Below are 19238 nucleotides of genomic sequence, written 5' to 3'. Positions count from 1 at the left end.
TCCTACTGTTGTGTTTGAAAGTTCTATAGTTAAATCTTACTGCCTTTTTAAAAAGGTATTTCAGGGAGGATTTTTCATGGTTTGTGAATATGGCCTTGTCAGAGATAATAATTACATTGGTGGAAAATAAAATGTTCTGTTATTTTGCATCAAAAATACCAAAGGTAGATGCAAAAATCACCTTAAATTGCCCCAGTCTATCTGGGCATCTTGGGCGGGATTCTCCGGTCTCCGATGTCAAAATCCACATTTGCACCGAAATAGCGGGCGGCACCGCTTTTGCTCCGCCCCCTCCAATCCCGTAAGAATGGCCTTAGGACGTTACCTGAGGCCCTCCCCCTGATGCTCCGCCCCCAATGGCCCGAGTTCCCGACGGCGTCGATCGCGTGTGGTATTTATTTTCGGTAACTCGGTGAAGCAGCCCCGGACTGAGTCCAGCGCCGCCACAGTCAGGGGGGAACCAAACCGCAAGCAGGGGGGGCTTTGGCAGGGCTTGGGGGGGGGGGAGGCGGGGGCCGGGGGTGGCGAGCCTGGCCAAAGGTGGTCACTATTTGGCAGGCCGGGTGTGTGTGCGCGCGTCGCCATGTTGCACGGCGTGCCGCTGCAGGCCGCCGCTGTGCGCATGCACGGCCACGGACCGGCAATTCTCTGGCTGTATCAGCAGCTAGAGCCGGGTGCTCTACGCTGGTGCCTGCTAGCCTCCCACCAGACAGGCGGATTGGTGACCATTTGGCGACGTTTTGTCGGTCGTAAAAGGCCACCGTTCCCACACCGGCGTCAGCACTTAGTCTCAGAATCGGAGAATCCAGCTCCTTATGTCTGTGATATTATGGTATTTCAGCTAGATCCCTTTGGGAAAGATTAGTTCCCTTTGGGAAAGATCAGTTCACATTTGGACTGAGTTTTATGGTGAAGTTCTGCGCTGGATCCATGCCCCTGAGAAAGAAATTAAAACAACTTGACTCATGTGTGACCCCTCTGAGTGAGATTTGTAAATTAGTGTCACTTAATTCCATATTCAGCCGGTGCTTATTATTATAGACCAGTGTTCATTGACAGTCAGATGGACGCTGTCCAAATTTGTTTATTCACAATCTGTGAGATAAACAGAGGGTGGATCTGTTTGCCGAGTACTCACGCATTTTTAATACACTGTGCCATACTCAGCAAATAAAGACCTTAAAAAATGCACTCCTTGAATAGTTGACTTAAAATGTCATTGTCAAATATTTATGCTCCTGGCTATTTGGCCCTGACTGCTTGTTTAGTGGGAAGTTCAATATTCCCTGGCACTATTTCACGAAGAATTGGGAGTTCTCCTGTCATTCTGACCAACATTCCTCCTGCAAATAACACCCCCAAAAAAGGATTAACTGACGATTCATATCACTTGAATATAAATGCAACTCTTTATAAAATTAGAGTGACTGATTGTAATATTTCAGCGAAGGTGCGTTACAATATTCCAAAGTCCTCAGAAAGTCATAGTGGTCCAGAAATATGGAAGAACAAAAATGAAATCGATCACTTCATGTGAAACTAACTGGTGGTCATTCTACAGAATTTGGGGGAGGCAGTGGCGTAGTGATATTGTCACTGGACTAGTACCCAGGTTCGAATCTTGCCACTGCAGATCCCCACCGGGTCGGAGAATCGCTGGGGGCTGGCGTGAGTCCCGCCCCCGCCGTGTCCCAAATTCTCCGCCACCAGAGATTTGGCGGGGGCGGGAATCGCGCCGCGCCGGTCGGCGGGCCCACTCCCGGCGATTCTCCGGCCCGCAATGGGCCAAAGTCCCGCCGCTGTCAACCCTCTCCCGCCGACGTGGATTAAACCACCTTTTGAACGGCGGGACAAGGCGGCACGGGCGGGCTCCGGGGTTCTGGGGGGGGGGTGATCTGGCCCCGGGGGGTGCCCCCACGATGGCCTGGCCCGCGATCGAGGCCCACCGATCCGCGGGCGGGCCTGTGCCGTGATGGCACTCCTTTCTTCGGCCTTCGCCATGGTCTTCACTATGGCGGAGGCGGAAGAGACCCCCTGCCCTGCGCTTGCGCGGGGATGACGTCTGCAGTAACTGACGCTCCCGCGCATGCATCGCCCGGCTTAGACCTTTCGGCGCCGGCTGGCGTGGCGCCAAATGCCTTTCCTGCCAGCCGGCGGAGCGGAAACCACTCTGGCGCGGGCCTAGCCCCTCAAGGTGAGGGCTTGGCCCCTAAAGGTGCGGAGACTTCCGCACCTTTGGGGCGGCCCGATGCCGGAGTGGTTCCCGCCACTCCATTACGCCGGAACGCCCCGCCGGGTAGGGGAGAATCCCGCCCCTGATGTTGATTGTCGTAAAAACCCATCTGGTTCACTAATGTTCTTTGACTTTTAACTGCCCCCTCAAGGGCAATTAGGGATGGACAATAAATGCTGTTTGAGCCAGCGATGCCCACATCCCATGATCGAATGAAAGAAAAATTCACTATTTATTAAAATATATTGTTCTGATGTTCTGATCAAAGGTCATCAATGTGAAACATTAACTGTGTTTCTCTCCACAGATGTTGCCTGATCTGTTGAGTATTTCCAACATCTTTGTTTTTAATATCCTCCATTTCAGACTACTTGCTTGAGGGGCTGTGAGCAGAAATGTTCTTCCTCTCACATATTCAGATTATGCCTCTGCATCCAACTATTCTGGACAGGTGTCTGGGAGACCACTAGGAACATGACTGCTTTTCTGATGACAGAGGAAACAGCTCCATGAGTGCTCAGCCTGCTCACTGGATGCAAAGCCCATTCCCGCCACCCTCACAAAAACAAGCTAGCACAACCCTTGCTCCTAGTTGGAAGAAGATTCTTCTCCATTCTATGAGGACAGCCAAACCTACAAGTATGTGACAGAAAAACCTGTGCCATTTGCTGATTGGGATGAGTGATTTTTGACTTCTGCTGAGGGGAGTCTGGAATCTCTTCATGGAAACTCAGTCATTGTCTAATGGTCATGTCTTAACCAAAATGACAACTGCTTTTGAGGATGCAATGCACTATACCCAACCCTGACTAATCCTGGGATGTCGGGACAAACATGTTGCCTTGACACCCCAACCCACACTGTCTGCAATGCAAGAAGCCTGATGTGACGGTACATTTCCGCCATCGACAATAATAATAATCGCTTATTGTCACAAGTAGGCTTCAATGAAGTTACTGTGAAAAGCCCCTAGTCGCCACATTCTGGCGCCTGTTCGGAGAGGCCGGTACGGGAATTGAACCCGTGCTGCTGGCCTTGTTCCGCATTACAAGTCAGCCCCTGTACATTAGTATGTAAGAACCGCAAATGACAATGTAAAATTGACTGGAAAAGAGCAGTGAAATGAAAGGGATCCAACCCAACATGTTGGGAAAAGACCAGCATCAGTAGCCGGGATCTGCTCAGAGATGCATGAAGTACAAAGTAAATGTTTTGCCAAAATTGAAGCTTTTTTGAATTTAATTTGTTCATGGGACATGGGCATCGCAGGCTGTGCCAGCATTTATTGCCCATCTCTAATTACCCTTGAGGGGGCAGTTAAGAGTCAAGCACATTGCTGTGGGTCTGGAGTCGCATGTAGGCCAGACCAGGTAAGGATGGCAGATTTCCTTCCCAAAAGGACATTAATGAACAAGATGAGTTTTTAACGACAATTGACAATGGTTTCATGGTCATCATTAGATTTTTAATTTCAGATTATTATTGAATTCAAATTTTACTATCTGCATGGCACTATGCCCCAGAGCATTACCCTGGGTTTCTGGTTTACTAGTCTATTGACAATGCCACTATGCTACCGCCTCCCCTCAAGCTATCTTTCATGGGAAGAGGTCTCTACCCATGAGACCCTCTTTAAATCCAACCACTTCAGCCAAGCTTTTGGTTGGCTTCCTAATATCTATATTTTAGGCTCAGCCACATATTGACCGTGGAAGGTTGTCAGCACAAATTCCAGGACTTAAAGGGTTAAATTAGGAGGATAGATTCCATAAACCTTGGGTGGGATTTTTCATTTCAGAGACTAAGTATTGCTGCTGGGCCTGAATCGTGGACTTCTACGACAACCGTTAATGGGCTAGCACCGGCGCCACATGGAACACAATCGATTCCAATGAAAAACGGTGTCCAATTCACCGGGATCGGGGTTGACACGTGAGAGGCTGACAAGCTGCAGCCGGATATTAGCACGCCACTCCCCAAACACACTCTTCCCAGCCAACAAGATGGCAGCACAGAGAGTGGCACCCTGGGTAGCAGACGCCGAGCTGGAGACCATGCTGGATGCCGTGTACCCAGGAGTGGGAAGGAGGCCACCATCCACCACTATACACTGGGCCTCGGCGCAGGTGGCAGAGGCTGTGGGCATCGTGGGCCCCACCACCAGGACCGGCCAGCTGTGCCAGAAAAAGCTGCACGACCTACTCAGGGCAGCCAGGGTGAGTAACCAGCACTGTGCCCCTAGCACTAATCCCAGTCCCACACACCCGTAACACCCGGAGGGCAACCGGACCTCACCCACTGGCAGTATGTGTGCACCCCATCCTACACCGCATGCCAGAACCCATACCGGCCGCCACGGCCAGGTACGGAGGCCACCAGTTGCCCTGTGCTGCATGCTTCCGACTGCCTAATACTTTGCTCTTTCTGGCTCCCGCCCTCACCTCCCAGCAGAAGGCAGCCATAATCACTGGAGACAGAAAAGACCGGAGGGGCCCCTCACTGCCGTGGAGTGCCGGGCACTGGACCTAGTTGGTGGGCCCGTAGAGAGGGCAGCCACCAAGGTGGAGGACAACCACTGTTGCATTTCCCTATAGCATGTGCGGCATGCACCTCACACCACTCCCTCACTAGTCCCTCACCACCTCCTCACCACCCTACACCACCCTCTCAACCGCACCCCCTCGCCACCCACCACACTATCTCCACACCACCTCCCCTACCACCCCACATGTCCACACCACCCCTACACTATCCACTACCCCAACTCGCCATTCAATCATGCGTCATGTCTTGTGTCTTGCAGAATCATCTGGCGACGAGGCAGGCCCTTCGGGTGACCCGACCCCAGCACCAAGCAGATAACAGCAATGACAAGGCAATGTACAGTGACGAGAGCCTCCAAACTGCAGCCCGAGACACCCCGAAGCACCAGTCCACCAGACCACCACATTTCTGGAAGAGTGCTGTTGAATCTCCGCTTTGGCTCGGGGTTTCAGAAAACCCTGGTTTACCTCGGTCGGCAAGGCACTGCCCAGGAACGACAATGACTTTCCGTCACAGCTGCCTCCACCATCCCAGAGACATTCACCTCGGCTGGGTACGTTAATGAAGAGGCACCTAGGGCACTACCTACTCACCTCAAACATGCAGCAGTACATCCGGTAGAGGTAGAGGGGTTTGATGGGTCTCGGGCTTCTGTCAAGGGCAGTCCCATTGATAGTGGACATGCAGGTGCAGAACCAGGGACTGCATGAGGGATTGTCAGCAACCATCCAGTACCTTCAGGTGCAGCTGGAGGAGTCCAACCAACTGCAGGGGCCAGCACCGAACAGGTGACGTCCATGTTGGAGGCCTTGGGGGCGAAGATACCAGCCATGGGTCAGGACGTCCAAGGCCTGGGACACTCTGTGCGGGTGGTGGCCAAGGCTAGGACAGGGCTGCTCTGTCACAGGCAGCTTTACACCAGAGCAACCTTGGGCATTGCAGCGGGGCTCTAGAGCTTGACTCAGTCCCAATGGGTCATGGCTGAGGGTGATGGTGGCATTGCCTGGGCACTGGCTGACCTTAGCCAGTCACAGAGGGAGGTGGCACAGTTACTAGGTGATGTGGCACAATGCCAGAGTGAAGTGGCCCATTCCGAGATGGACTTGGCCCAGTCTGTGTGAGGTGACACAACCCTAGAGGGAGGTGGCCCACTCCCTCTGCTCCATGGCCATGAGCATTGATACCCTGTTCAAAACGAAGTGGACCTCAAGCGCCAGGTGGCAGGGGAGCCCCAGGGGTTAGCTCCGCTTGCCCCTGGTGTAGCCCAGAGGCCATCAGCCACCCTGAGGGAGGATATGGTGATGGGGCCCTTGTTGGTGACTCCCGCAGGGATGGTGCCGGAACACCACAGCACCTTCAACCCCCCCCCCCCCCCACTCCTGTCCGTGGTGCATCTGATGGGCAGTACGCAGAACAAGGTGGCACCATGTGGCGCCGGTCGGGGGCCGCTGAAATAGGCCCCCACGGCGATTCTCCGCGGGCGACGGGCCGAACTACCGCCGAGTCCCGCCGGTGTGGTTCAAACCTGATACCACCCGGCAAGAGCTCGGACCCGCGGCCGCGGTGAACGTCGTGGTGGGGGGGCGGGGGGGATCTGACTCCGGAGGCCTCCACGGGGCCTAGACCCGCGATCGGGGGCTTCCGATCGGTGGGCGGCCGCGATCTGCAGGGGGCCTACCTCCTTCCGCGCAGCCCGCTGTATAGATCCCCGACATGTTGCTCTGCACCGGCGCGGAGACAGTAACCAGGCGCATGCGCCGATGCGGAGACAGCCGTTGCATGCATGCACTGGCCCGCGCCGGCCGTGCAGAGCTGCCTTTCGGCGCCGGAGCGGCGCGCAGCACTCCGGCACCGTGCTAGCCCCCTAAAGACCTGTGAACTGCTGGGCCAGGAGGCCCGTTGACGCTGGCGTACACCACACTGGTGTTTACGCCGGCATCAACACTTGCCCCGGATTTCGGAGAATCCCGGCCAGGGGATCTGCATTGGGACAGCTCCCCGATCCATTCCCACCTCTGGGTGATCTTACTAGGTGGGCGAGCGGTAAAGTCAGCAGCCCATTGCGATGAGACAAAGAGCAAATTATCTCATATAAGAGGCAAATTAGGGAACATTTTCCGATAGAGATGGGATCTCGGAACAGCTTCCTCCCATGCATGGAACCACCAGCTCTCTAGAGGCAGCCTCTTGTCAGCGTGCTAGGTGGCTATTCCGACAGAGTCTGCGACTGCATGCCTCAATAAGACAAAAGTCCACCAAGGGAGCTACAACCAGTCTTGCCGAATGGTTCGTCCTCCACACGGATGGCCTGAACTGAAGTGTGCCTCTCCGATTTGACATTTACAGAACGCATTGAAGAGCTCATCCATGTTGATACACTCTCACACTAGCTTACACCCCTCAGCAGCACTCCCATCACCCATTGGGGCTGCTCGCCAGACATTGCTCTGGGCCCACTGATTGGGCCTCCTGCTTGCCTGGTCCACCCAGCATCCTTAATTGGACATGGTTCCTGGAGATGACATCTGAGTTGGCTGCCTTCAGGAAGATTCTGCTTCATTCCCCCACTGCGATCAATTTTGGGTTTCCAACCCAGAATTGTTGCCAAGACTGCGACCCAACTTGGAAAGTCCAGCCTTGACCTGGGTGTGTCATAGGACCATAAGATCATAAGACATAGGAGCAGAATTAGGCCACTCGGTCCGTCGAGTCCACTCTGCCATTCAATCATGGCTGATATTTTTCTCATCCCCATTCTCCTGCCTTCTCCCCATAACCCCTGATCTTTTTATTAATCAAGAACCTATCTCTCTCTATTTTAAAGACACTCAGTGATTTGGCCTTCACAGCCTTCTGCGGCAAAGAGTTCCACAGATTCACCACCCTCTGGCTGAAGAGATTCCTCCTCATCTCTGTTTTAAAGGATCGTCCCTTTAGTCTGAGATGGTGTCCTGTGATTCTAATTTTTCCTACACGTGGAAACATCCTCTCCACGTCCACTCTATCCAGGCCACGCAGTATCCTGCAAGCTTCAATAAGATCCTCTCTCATACTTCGAAACTCCAACGAGCACAGACCCAGAGTCCTCAACCGTTCCTCATACGACAAGTTCTTCATTCCAGGGATCATTCTTGTGAATCTCTTCTGGACCCTTTCCTAGGCCAGCACATCCTTCCTTAGATATGGGACCCAAAACTGCTCACAATACTCCAAATGTGGTCTGACCAGAGCGTTATACAGCCTCAGAAGTACATCCCTGGTCTTATATTCTAGCCCTCTCGGCATGAATGCTAACATTGGATTTGCCTTCTTAACCGCCAACTGAACCTGCACATTAACCTTGAGTGAATCGTGAACAAGGGCTCCCAAGTCCCTTTGTACTTCTGATTTCCTAAGCATTTCCCCTTTAGAAAATAGTCTCTGTCTTAATTCCTCCTTCCAAAGTGCATAGCCTAACACGTTTCCACATTGTATTTCATTTGCCACTTCATTGCCCACTCTCCTAGCTTGTCCAAATCCTTCTGCAGTCCCCTTGCTTCCTCAATACTACCTGTCCCTCCATAGATCTTTGGAACATCTGCAAACTTAGCAACCGTGCCTTCAGTTCCTTCTTCCAGATCATTAATATATATTGTGAAAAGTTGTGGTCCCAGCACAGACCCCTAAGGCACATCACTAGTCACCGGCTGCCATCCTGAAAAAGACCCCTTTATCCCCACTCTCTACCTTCTGCTAGTCAGCCAATCCTCTATCCATGTCAGGACCTTACCCTTAACACCATGGGCTCTTAACTTATTTAACAATCTCCTATGCGGCACCTTGTCAAAGGTCTTCTGGAAATCTAAATAAATCATGTCCACTGGTTCTCCTTTGTCTAACTTCCATGTTACCTCCTCAAAGAACTCTAACAGATTTGTCAGACATAACCTCTCTTTGACAAAGCCGTGCTGACTACTATGCACTTCCAAGTACTCCGCGATCTCATCTTTAATAACGGATTCGAAAATCTTACCGATGACTAATTAAGAAAGCAAATGCAATGTTGTCATTCATCTCAAGAGGCTTGGAATATAAAAGCAGGGATGTACTTCTGAAGCTTTATAAAGCATTAGCTAGGCCCCATTTAGAATACTGTGAGCAATGTTGGGCCCCACACCTCAGGAAGGACATACTGGCACTGGAGCGGGTCCAGCGGAGATTCACACGGATGATCCCAGGAATGGTAGGCCTAACATACGATGAACGTCTGAGGATCCTGGGATTATATTCATTGGAGTTTAGGAGGTTGAGGGGAGATCTAATAGAAACTTACAAGATAATGAATGGCTTAGATAGGGTGGATGTAGGGAAGTGGTTTCCATTAGCAGGGGAGACTAGGACCCGGGGGCATAGCCTTAGAATAAAAGGGAGTCACATTAGAACAGAGATGAGGAGAAATGTCTTCAGCCAGAGAGTGGTGGGTCTGTGGAATTCATTGCCACAGAGGGCGGTGGAGGCCGGGACGTTGAGTGTCTTTAAGACAGAAGTTGATAAATTCTTGATTTCTCAAGGAATTAAGGGCTATGGAGAGAGAGCGGGTAAATGGAGTTGAAATCAGCCATGATTGAATGGTGGAGTGGTCTCGATGTGCCGAATGGCCTTACTTCCACTCCTATGTCTTATGGTCTTATGGTCTTATGGACCGAAGTCAGGCTAACCGGCCTATAATTTCCCGTCTTCTGCCTCCCTCCTTTCTTAAACAGGGGTGTTAGATTAGCCATTTTCCAGTCCTCTGGGACCCTTCCTGCCTCCAGTGATTCCTGAAAGATCACCCCAATGCCTCCACAATCTCCTCAGTGAGGATTTTTCAGTCTGATTGGTCGAAAAGCCTCGCCGTACCTACTCTGCTCACAGATGCCACAGCTCCTCTGTGGGGGATGTCACACTGGATCAGTCTTCCGGGTCTGAAATATACAAGGCGCTGTGGCCAATTGTCCATTAATAGGCTGGAGTCAGGTGTTCTGCTTGTCATGACGTGAGAAGAACTTGGGAGGGGAGGGGGGATGGGCGGCTGTAACACCACGGAGGGTGGCGGCCCCTTTGATGGACTTAAGGAACCAGTTAAGGAGAGACTGCCAGCCCCGTGTCTACCACCAGCCCATACAGAGACACCTGCGAGCTAGGCTTTTGGCATGGGCCTCTGGTGCTGCCGATTTAATCCCTGCAGTGGTGGGATGAGGTCGTTAAGTGGCATTAATTGTCCACATAAGGGCGTCAAATGACCCGAGGGCAGGCAGAACACATTATGCCACCTCTGCCACTGGTAAAATTGCAGTGGGGTCAGGGGTGGAGAGATAGGTTATGGGCAGACCGTCCATTGGATGTAATCTGCCCCCCACTTATAAACCGGTTGGCAGTGTAGTGTTAAATCCAGCCCCTGATGACAGCACATTTATGGTCAAAAGCACACAAACATTTTGTGGGCAACTGACAGTGCACTGGTTAGTGAATGCTGTCACTTTGCGCTGACTGCGAAATTCAGGTTATTAAATCATAGAATCATAGAATTTACAGTGCTGAATGAGGCCATTCGGCCCATCGAGTCTGCACCAGCCCTTACAATGACCACCCTGCTCAAGCCTACGTCTCTACCCTGTCCCGGTAACCCAGTAACCCCCACTTAACCTTATTGGACATGGCTAATCCACCTAACCTGCACATCTTTGGACTGTGGGAGGAAACCGGAGCACCCGGAGGAAACCTACGCACACATGGGGAGAACGTGCAGACTCCGCACAGACAGTTACCCAAGCCGGGAATCGAACCTGGCACTCTGGAGCTGTGAAGCAACTGTGCTAACCATTATGCTACCGTGCTGCCCTCAATTGGTATAATTCAGAATGGTCAACCATACAGTTCACAATTGAAATTTTAATTAATGTTTAACCCCTAGGAACCTCTATTTAACGCACATACCATTGGTTCAATATCTATTGCCAATCGTTAATTAATTTTTCATCAACACATGAAAGCATGCTTTATATGGTTTTTGATTTATGGAGAACATTTTTCTGCTCCTAAGTAGCGACATCTTACAGCTGGTTAAACTGCGGAGAGAAACTATAAATGTCAGAACTGCTTTTTAATTGAAAGATTTCATGAAGGCAGAATTCGCCTGAAGTGGATTCAAGCCTGAAATGAGAACAAGGCCATCAAGAGAGGCCAACTATTTCAATCGGCTGAACCATTTTCTTTTACCAACTAGCCAACAAAATGTCACCTTGTCCAACAGGACCAGATAATCCCCTGCAGGACCCAACAATGATTTGTGGTCTCCTTATTACAAGGGAAAGGAAGGATAAAAGCAGAGGAGTCTTGTTACATTTGTACAGGGTGTTGGTAGGACTGCACTTATGTACAGTTTGAGCCTTCATACTTATGAAGGAATATACTTGCCTTGGAAGCTGTACAGAGAAGGTTCACCAGGTTGATCCCTGGGATGAACGGGTTGACTTAGGAGGAAAGGTTGAGCAGGTTGGAATTAGAAGAATGCGAGATGATCTTATTCAGAAATGTAAGATTCTGTGGGGGGTCTGGCAAGCCTAGAGGATGTTTCCCCTTATAGGAGAACTAAGGGATATAGTTTCAAAATAAGGGTGACCCAGTTAAGATGGGGATGAGGAGGAATCTCTTCTCTCAGAGGATCGTTGGAATCTTTGGAATTCTCTGCCCCAGGGAGTTCTGGCACCTGGACCATTGAATATATTCCAGGCTGAGCTAGGCAGATTTTTTATCTACATGGGAAACAGGGGTTATCAGGGCAGGCAGCAAAGTGGACTTGGAGCCACAATCAGATCAGTTATAAGTTTATTGAATAAGAAAGCAGGCTTGAGGCGCCAAATGGCCTACTCCTCCTCCTATTTCTTATGTTCTCCAGAGCAAGAAGGTCCTCTTAAAAGAATTACCTCCAAAAGATCATTGCAGACACATTTCTGCACTGTGCACCATATGCAGAGAATCTGAAAGATGCTAGGAATTGCATTGTGGCCACACAGTACGTACTACACTATAGATAAATGCTGCAGGTTTGTGCACGTAGAATCCCACACATGTTTTTTTTTGTTTAAATATTTTTTATTCTCCTTTTTCACATTTTCTCCCAAATTTACACCCAACAACAATAAACAATAATCAGTAACAAATATGTCAATCTCCATATCAATAACAACGATTCCATCCTCCCACCAAACCCCAAACATTAGCCCGCATGTTCACACAGACAAATGACAAAAAGGAATCAGGAATCACCCATAGTCGCCATTAACACACACCGCCCCCCTCCCTCCGACCCTCCCACCCACACGCCCCAACTAATGTTCGATGTTATCCAGTTCTTGAAAGTGCATAATGAATAACGCCCATGAATTGTAGAACCCCTCCATCCTTCCCCTCAGTTCAAACTTAACCTTCTCAAGAGTCAAGAATTCCAACAGGTCCCCCCGCCACGCCAGGGCACAGGGTGGAGAGGTTGCTCTCCAACCTATCAGGATCCACCTTAGGGCGATCAACAAGGTGAAGGCTACAACATCTGCCTCTGCATCCGTTTCCAAACCTGGCTGGTCCGACACCCTGAATATGGCCTCTCGGGGGCCCGGGTCCAGTTTCACGTGCACCACTTTTGAAATTACCCTAAAAACCTCCTTGCAGTAATCCTCTAGCTTTGGACAGGATCAAAACATATGAACGTGATTAGCGCGCCCCCCCCCCCCCCCCCCCCCCCGGCAACGTTCACGCGCATCTTCTACTCCTTCAAAGAATCAGCTCATCCTCACCCTCGTGAGGTGTGCTCTGTATACCACCTTCAGCTGTATCAGCCCCAACCTCGCGCACGAGGTGGAGGCATTCACTCTCCGGATTACCTCACACCAGAACCCCTTCTCCATATCCTCACCCAACTCTTCCTCCATCTTTGCTTTGATCCCTTCCAGTGGTGCCTTCTCCTCTTCCAAAATAGCTCCGTAAACCGCCGACACTCTCCAGTCCCCCTGTCGTGAACACCTCCTCCAGCAATGTGGAGGCCGACTCCACCAGGAGGCTCTGAATCTCCTTTCTGGCAAAATCTCGAACCTGCATGTATCTAAACATTTCGTCCTGCTCCAGCCCATACTTAGCTTCCAGCTCCTTCAATCCTGCAAACTGACCCCTCAGAAACAAATCTTTTAATGTCTTAATCCCCTTCTCCTCCCATTTCCGAAAATTTCCATCCCACTTCCCTGGCTCAAATCTGTGGTTCCCCCAAATCGGCATTTCCCTTGACCCTGCCCCCAACCCGAAGTGTTGGCGAAACTGCCTCCAAATTCTCAATGAAGCTATTATTACCGGACACCCTGAGTATTTCCCCTGGGCCATCGGGAGCGGCGCTGTTGCTAGTGTTTTCAGTCCCGACCCCCTGCATAAACTCGCCTCCATTCTGACCCATTGGGAATCAACCCCTCTGACCCAGCTCCGCACCTTCTCCACATTCACCGCCCAGTAGTAAGACATCAGGTTCAGAAGACCCAAACCCCCTGCCTGCCTTCGCGTCTGTAGCAGCACCTTTCTAACTCTGGCCACCTTCCCTCCCCATATGAACAAAGTAATCCTTCCCTCAATCTCTCTGAAAAAAGCCTTTGGCAGGAAAATCGGCAGGCATTGAAAAATAAACAGAAATCGCGGCAACACGTTCATTTTAACTGCCTGCACCCGGCCCGCCAGTGACAGAGGGAGACCATTCCACCTTGCCAGATCAGCTTTCACTCTCCCCAACAAACTAGAAATGTTGTACCTGCGGAGCCCCCCCCCCACTCCCGGGCAACCTGCACCCCCAGATACCTAAAGTGAGACACTGTCCGACGGAATGGCAGCCCCCCCACCCCTGCCCCCACCCCCGGCCGAGACACCACAAAATACTCACTCTTGTCTAGATTTAGTTTGAACCCTGAGAAAGACCCAAACACCCGAAGCAGCTCCAACATTCCCCCTATCGACACACTCGGTTCCGACACGTATAACAGCAAGTCATTGGCATATAAGGACACCCTATGCTCTATCCCCCCCCCCGCACTATTCCTTTCCATATCCCCGAACCTCTTAATGCGATGGCCAACGACTCAATCGCGAGTGCAAACAGCAGGGGGAACATAGGACATCCCTGCCTAGTCCCACGGTGGAGTGAAAAGCATCTCGAGCTGATGTCGTTTGTACGGACACTCGCCCTCGGCTCCTTATGTAGTAGCTTTACCCAGTTCACAAATCTTGGTCCAATCCCTAACCGCTCCAGAACTGCCATCAAGTCCCCCATTCTACCCGGTCAAACACCTTCTCAGCGTCCAATGCCACAATCACCTGTTTCCTTCCCCTCCGCCGGTGCCATAACGACGTTCAGTACCCTTCTAACGTTTGAAAAGAGCTGCCTCCCTCTCACGAACCCCATCTGATCCTCACCTATCACCTTTGGGAGGCACTCCTCCAGCCTACCTGCCAGTACCTTCACCAATACTTGTGCGTCCACATTCAAAAGTAATATGGGCCTAGACGACCCACACTCCGTCGGATCCTTATCTTTTTTTAGCAACAGGGAAATCGATGTCTGCACCAAAGTTTGTGGCAACACCCCCTTCCCTATCGCCTCTTCAAACATCCCCACCATCAGGGGTGCCAGCTTATCTTTGAATTTTTGAATCCCACACATGTCGCAATCATGTTCCTTCATTCAGAAATTCTAGGCTGCATTCAAGAAGATCATAAAGGCCAGGAAAGTCTTTGAAAATCTAAATAATTCTTTTAAAAAGAAATGATAGGTGAGTTTTAACTTTTTCTGGGTTCTTACCATCCCATTCTTTTCCCACTGGTCGCCATTTTAAAAGTGCACTTTGTTTTTACTCAGCTGAGAAGCCAGCCAGACACAAGCGGTGTCCTCATGAAAGCAACCAAATTGGTGTCCTATGATGTCAATAATTTTAACTTGAAATTGCTGTAGTTCCACACAGCTCAATTGGAGCTAAATCCATTCCAGTTATCTGTGTGCCATTATGTTGTCTGGACTGTTAGTAGAGTTTCCAGTTTCCTGATTGGTCCATTCTGAGATGAGTTGCCTTACTTATATTCAATAAATTCTCCACAGTTCGTCATGGGTGCCATTATAACGACTTCGATTTGGACGGAAGAGGAGGGGGTGCAGTAGCAGCTTCGGTAATCAGCACAAGCAACAGCTGGGCCGATTAGAGGACAACAGGTGGAGAGTGTGGCTGCTCGTCAAAGGCCTTAGCTGCCTACAGCCGCCAAAAGCTAGTTTTCTGGATTCATCGGAGGGGTTTTGATATCAGGGCGTATGCTTCACCAAGCAAGGTACTGCAGATCCTGCTTCATGCTGGATCAGCTGACCATACTTTGCCTGTGGCTACCAAAATTGCCAGAGGGCACAGAAGACCCAGCTAGCAACCTTTGTTAATTATTGTATGCCAAATAGGAGACTGCAGAGTGCTGATGCCATGTGAAATGGCACTACACCAGATTAAAAGGGGATTCCACCATACTTTCAGCCATGATATGCCAGTCCCTTGGCACACCTTCTGATGCCTCATATAATTGTCAGTATGTCACAAGGACTATTCTTTTTAAGTCTGGGTCCATCTCGGTCTTGATTGGAACTGAGAAGGGAAGTATCATTTAGTTAGTTTACTACCAATAAATCAAAACTATCACCCTACTACTTAAAAAAACGTCTGTGTAACTTATATCATTGTTGAAACATTTGTGAAATCGTAAAAGTTCGATTAAATTATTGTATACTCTGACAGGAGAAACAAAAGTGTAGAGCTAGAATTATTTTGTGTTGAAGTCACAGTTGACGAGGCATTCTCTTTTTAGTTACTGGCATTTAGATTGTACTAATTAGCAAAGCACCACCAACACCAAACTTAATTATCAGCATCAGAGCACAAACTAAATGAAACAATTTAAAATCCAATGTCATTGGCTCAAGTCTGCACCATTGCACCAGGTGTTTGAAAGGCATCAATGCCTGCCTGTTGAACCAACCAACCTGACAGCTTTCCATTTTGAGAAATGCAAGTGGAAACGGGCCCCCGGCAGCTTCCCTTCATTGCTGTCTCCACTAAGAGCGGCTCTTGTTGACAGGACGGCTAAACAAGAGAGACACAGGAAATTAACACTCCAACAAAATTAAGATGAAGAGTAAATATGATTGTTGTAGATGTTGTGGGTTCCCTGAATCACTGGCAACAAGGACTTTCAACAAGGTAGCTTATTCACTTGGGCTGTAGCTACTAAAACACTTGTGCTCCCCCCGCGCTCCTGGGGATAACAAACTCCCACGTTCCCACCATGTGACCTCTTTTGAAGCTCCATCAACACGTTCTCACGTGACCATTCGGTCCACATCTTCACCGTTTACCAGGGATACCCAGTGTCATGACATGTAACAGTGTGCGCAATACGAAACTATGTACAGACCATTGTGTGACAATTGAATGAACTAACAATGCATGCTATTAACATATATATATATTATATAGAGAGAGGGGGCACAGACTAAGCTGTAGCATCTGCTAATTACCCTTTTCTGTTGGAGGAAAATGTAAATTTGAAAGTCAGTCCTAGGCTAAAGACCAAGAATCTTGTGTTCGTCCTGCTCAGGCACCCTGAGCATGTGACTACACCGGTTGGTGATGTTGTGATCTTTCTGCGTTCAGTGTCCTCACTGTTAGTAACACGGGACATTTCATCTGTATGTTTGTCAGATGAAGGATTCGCTGCATTGGCCTCTGTAACAGTCTGCATGTCTGCTGGTGCAGGGGGTTGGTGCCATAGGCTGGATGACTGAAGTGCTGTGTTACCTGTCATTGCTTAGTTCTGAAGGTGACGCCGATTGTGTACATAGTGGGCACCATCTGATGCTACCACGTAACTGTTCAGTTATGGGCATTGCTGTGTACCAACATGATGCACAGCAATGCCCGCAACTGAACTATTCATGGCCAAGTGCAGTCTGAATCATAATCGTTTGACCTGGTGTTATAGAGCCACATCATGGCATCCCGATCATAGTGTGCCTTGCTTCTCAATCTGCATTTCAGGAGGGCATTATTCATGTTGGGTTCAAGTTTGGGCTGCGGCAGAGCAGTAGGAATCGAGGTCCTGGTGTGCCTGGAAAAATGTAATTGTGCTGACGAGGGCAGGCCCTTGTAGCCATCTGGGATGGCCACGTCCCGATTACAAAAATGGACACTTGCAAAGAATGCAGGGAAAATTGGACAATACCGAAAAAGCAAGCAGGTGCAAAGTCTGTCTGTTGATTAGAGCTGCAGCTCTCAGACAGGACCGGTACTGCAGAACCATCTACATACTAATGAGCCATCCCCGGGAACAAAAGGCAACATTTAGGTAAACAATGCTAAGACAGACATCCCGGCGCCAGAGGAGACTAAAACAAAGCAAACCAACGGCCACCTAGGACATGCCCAGCAACCAGGGAACCCACCCCCCTATTGGAGGAAAATCGATAAGGACAATTGGTAAATTGGGAATTGACAATTGGGGCCAAGTTCAAGGCCCGCCCAAAAGAGCGCGAAGCCTTTTTGGGGTATAAAAAGGACTCCCCAAGAGAGGATCGCTCTCTTGGCCTTGGCTCTCAGCGAGGAGTCAACACACGCTATGAGATAGACATTCCTAGTTGCTATCCTGTAAACAGCTCAACCCAGCAGCCTCAGAACCGAGCAAGTATAGGCTTTTAGCAACAGTGATAGTTTAGGTTGTAGAGTTTTATGCATGAGTAGATTTGACTGTGTGTAAATAAATGAGCATTGCTTTTGAACTTACTAACTGGTGTATCAAGTCTTTGATCAGTATTTAGTTTGAACCTTGTGGCAGTATCGAAAGATACCTGCCGACTCTTGAGCAAACGTAATTAAACAGAGCCAAATTAAGAGACAACAGCAAGTTAGCAATATTTACTGGTGACATCTGACGGGACTCAACTTAGAAGTGGCCTAACCACTCCGCGAGAACCCAAATTTGAATTGAGAATCCAATTGGAAACAGAGAAACCACAAGCGTAAGAACAGTACTGATCAAGCCTCCGAGATTCGGAAGTCTGTTAATGCATGCGTACTAACAGGGATATAAGGTAAACCTGAGAGATTTTGTTGCGTAAAACCGTCGGGAGTTTTGTAGGCCGGAAATTAGCGTAAGCCGTACCCGTGTCTACATCACCACTTTATCACCCCCGTTCCAAATTCAGTAGAGAACCTAGATAGAGAAAATGGCAATGAAGGCAATGGAACGCCTTATGAACCCCCAGGAATTTGAGGTCGCAGAGACCAGTAGAGTAGGACAGTGTCCCATTTGGGAAGATGAGATCAGGAAATATCTCGAAGGGAAAGGATGGCCCTTTTGGAATGAATTCTGCGCTAATGAGGAAACAGGTCCCGGGAGTATAGGACATACTTGGTGAGAGAACCTGTCAGAGATACACAAGAAGGGCTTAGGGAAAGCTCGCAAGCCGATGGCAATCGTGTCCTGTTTGGCACAATTGCGAGGCACAGAGGAGGTCGTTCGGAAGCTCTGTAGAGAGATAGGGGAGAGAGACAGAAGTAGTGAGGTAGACGTGAGCGAAGTAGAGAAGGAGAATAGGGATTTGAGAGAGCAGTTAGCAGCAAGGGACAGAGAGATGGATGATGCCAAGAGGGCACACCAGTCTTGTCTCGCGCATTTGAGTAGTTTCCAAATGCAATACGATAAGGCCTACCAGGACACGCAACGTGCGGTCTTGGTAAGACAAGAGACCGAGCAACAAGTTGTGAAATTGCAGAAACAGTGCAATGATTTGAAAGCAGCCCTACGAGCACTCCATACTACCACAACGGAACAAAGGCAGAGCTCAGTAGACCACGCAAAGTGCCGGAAGCAAATTGCAGAATTGCAATCTCTGCTTTCCGTTCAGAATGGGTTCCAAAGCACATTCGGACCCCATTTAGATCAGGAAAAAGGCCCCGATTGGCAGGAATTGAATGAGACTGCCCATAGATACGTACATGGACATGTACACAGGAAAACCCCCAGAAAAGGAAAGCGCCCCAACCCCCAACTGAACAGGCAGAACACACCCCCATGAACCCTGTAACCACACACCGCAGGGCCACAGCAGAAGGAGAAGCAGATTTCCTTTACACAACCCCGTTAACCATGACCCAATTACAGGACGCGTGTGGAAAAATTGCACCGTTCCTTCCCACATCAGACCCCCTCCAATTTTTCGCAAAAGTCAAAAGCAGGCTACCATGTACGGCCTGGATGAAAAGGAGCAAGTGAAGCTCACAGTTTTAAGCCTCGACCCTTCAGTCGTGGCAACCCTTCCCGACCCACAGAATGTAGGAGGAGGCACACTCCAAGGGATGCACACAGCGATCCTAGATGCGATCGG

The 19238-nt window shown here is 49.7% G+C and overlaps 1 long non-coding RNA gene across 1 annotated transcript in view; it reads left to right on the top strand.

Moving 5' to 3' along the window:
- LOC140422794 (uncharacterized) overlaps positions 1–15487 on the top strand; it is a 208034-nt gene extending 192547 nt beyond the window's left edge. Inside the window, exons 2-4 of the long non-coding RNA XR_011947610.1 lie at positions 4032–4449; positions 5037–5330; positions 14919–15487. This is a non-coding gene — a long non-coding RNA (uncharacterized lncRNA). The remainder of the gene's footprint in view (positions 1–4031; positions 4450–5036; positions 5331–14918) is intronic.
- The last annotated feature ends 3751 nt before the right edge of the window (positions 15488–19238 follow it).

Source organism: Scyliorhinus torazame, chromosome 5 (genome assembly GCF_047496885.1).
Source record: "Scyliorhinus torazame isolate Kashiwa2021f chromosome 5, sScyTor2.1, whole genome shotgun sequence".
NCBI lineage: Eukaryota > Metazoa > Chordata > Chondrichthyes > Carcharhiniformes > Scyliorhinidae > Scyliorhinus > Scyliorhinus torazame.
Note: the sequence above shows the minus strand (reverse complement) of the source record. Positions and strands in the feature narration are given on the sequence as shown.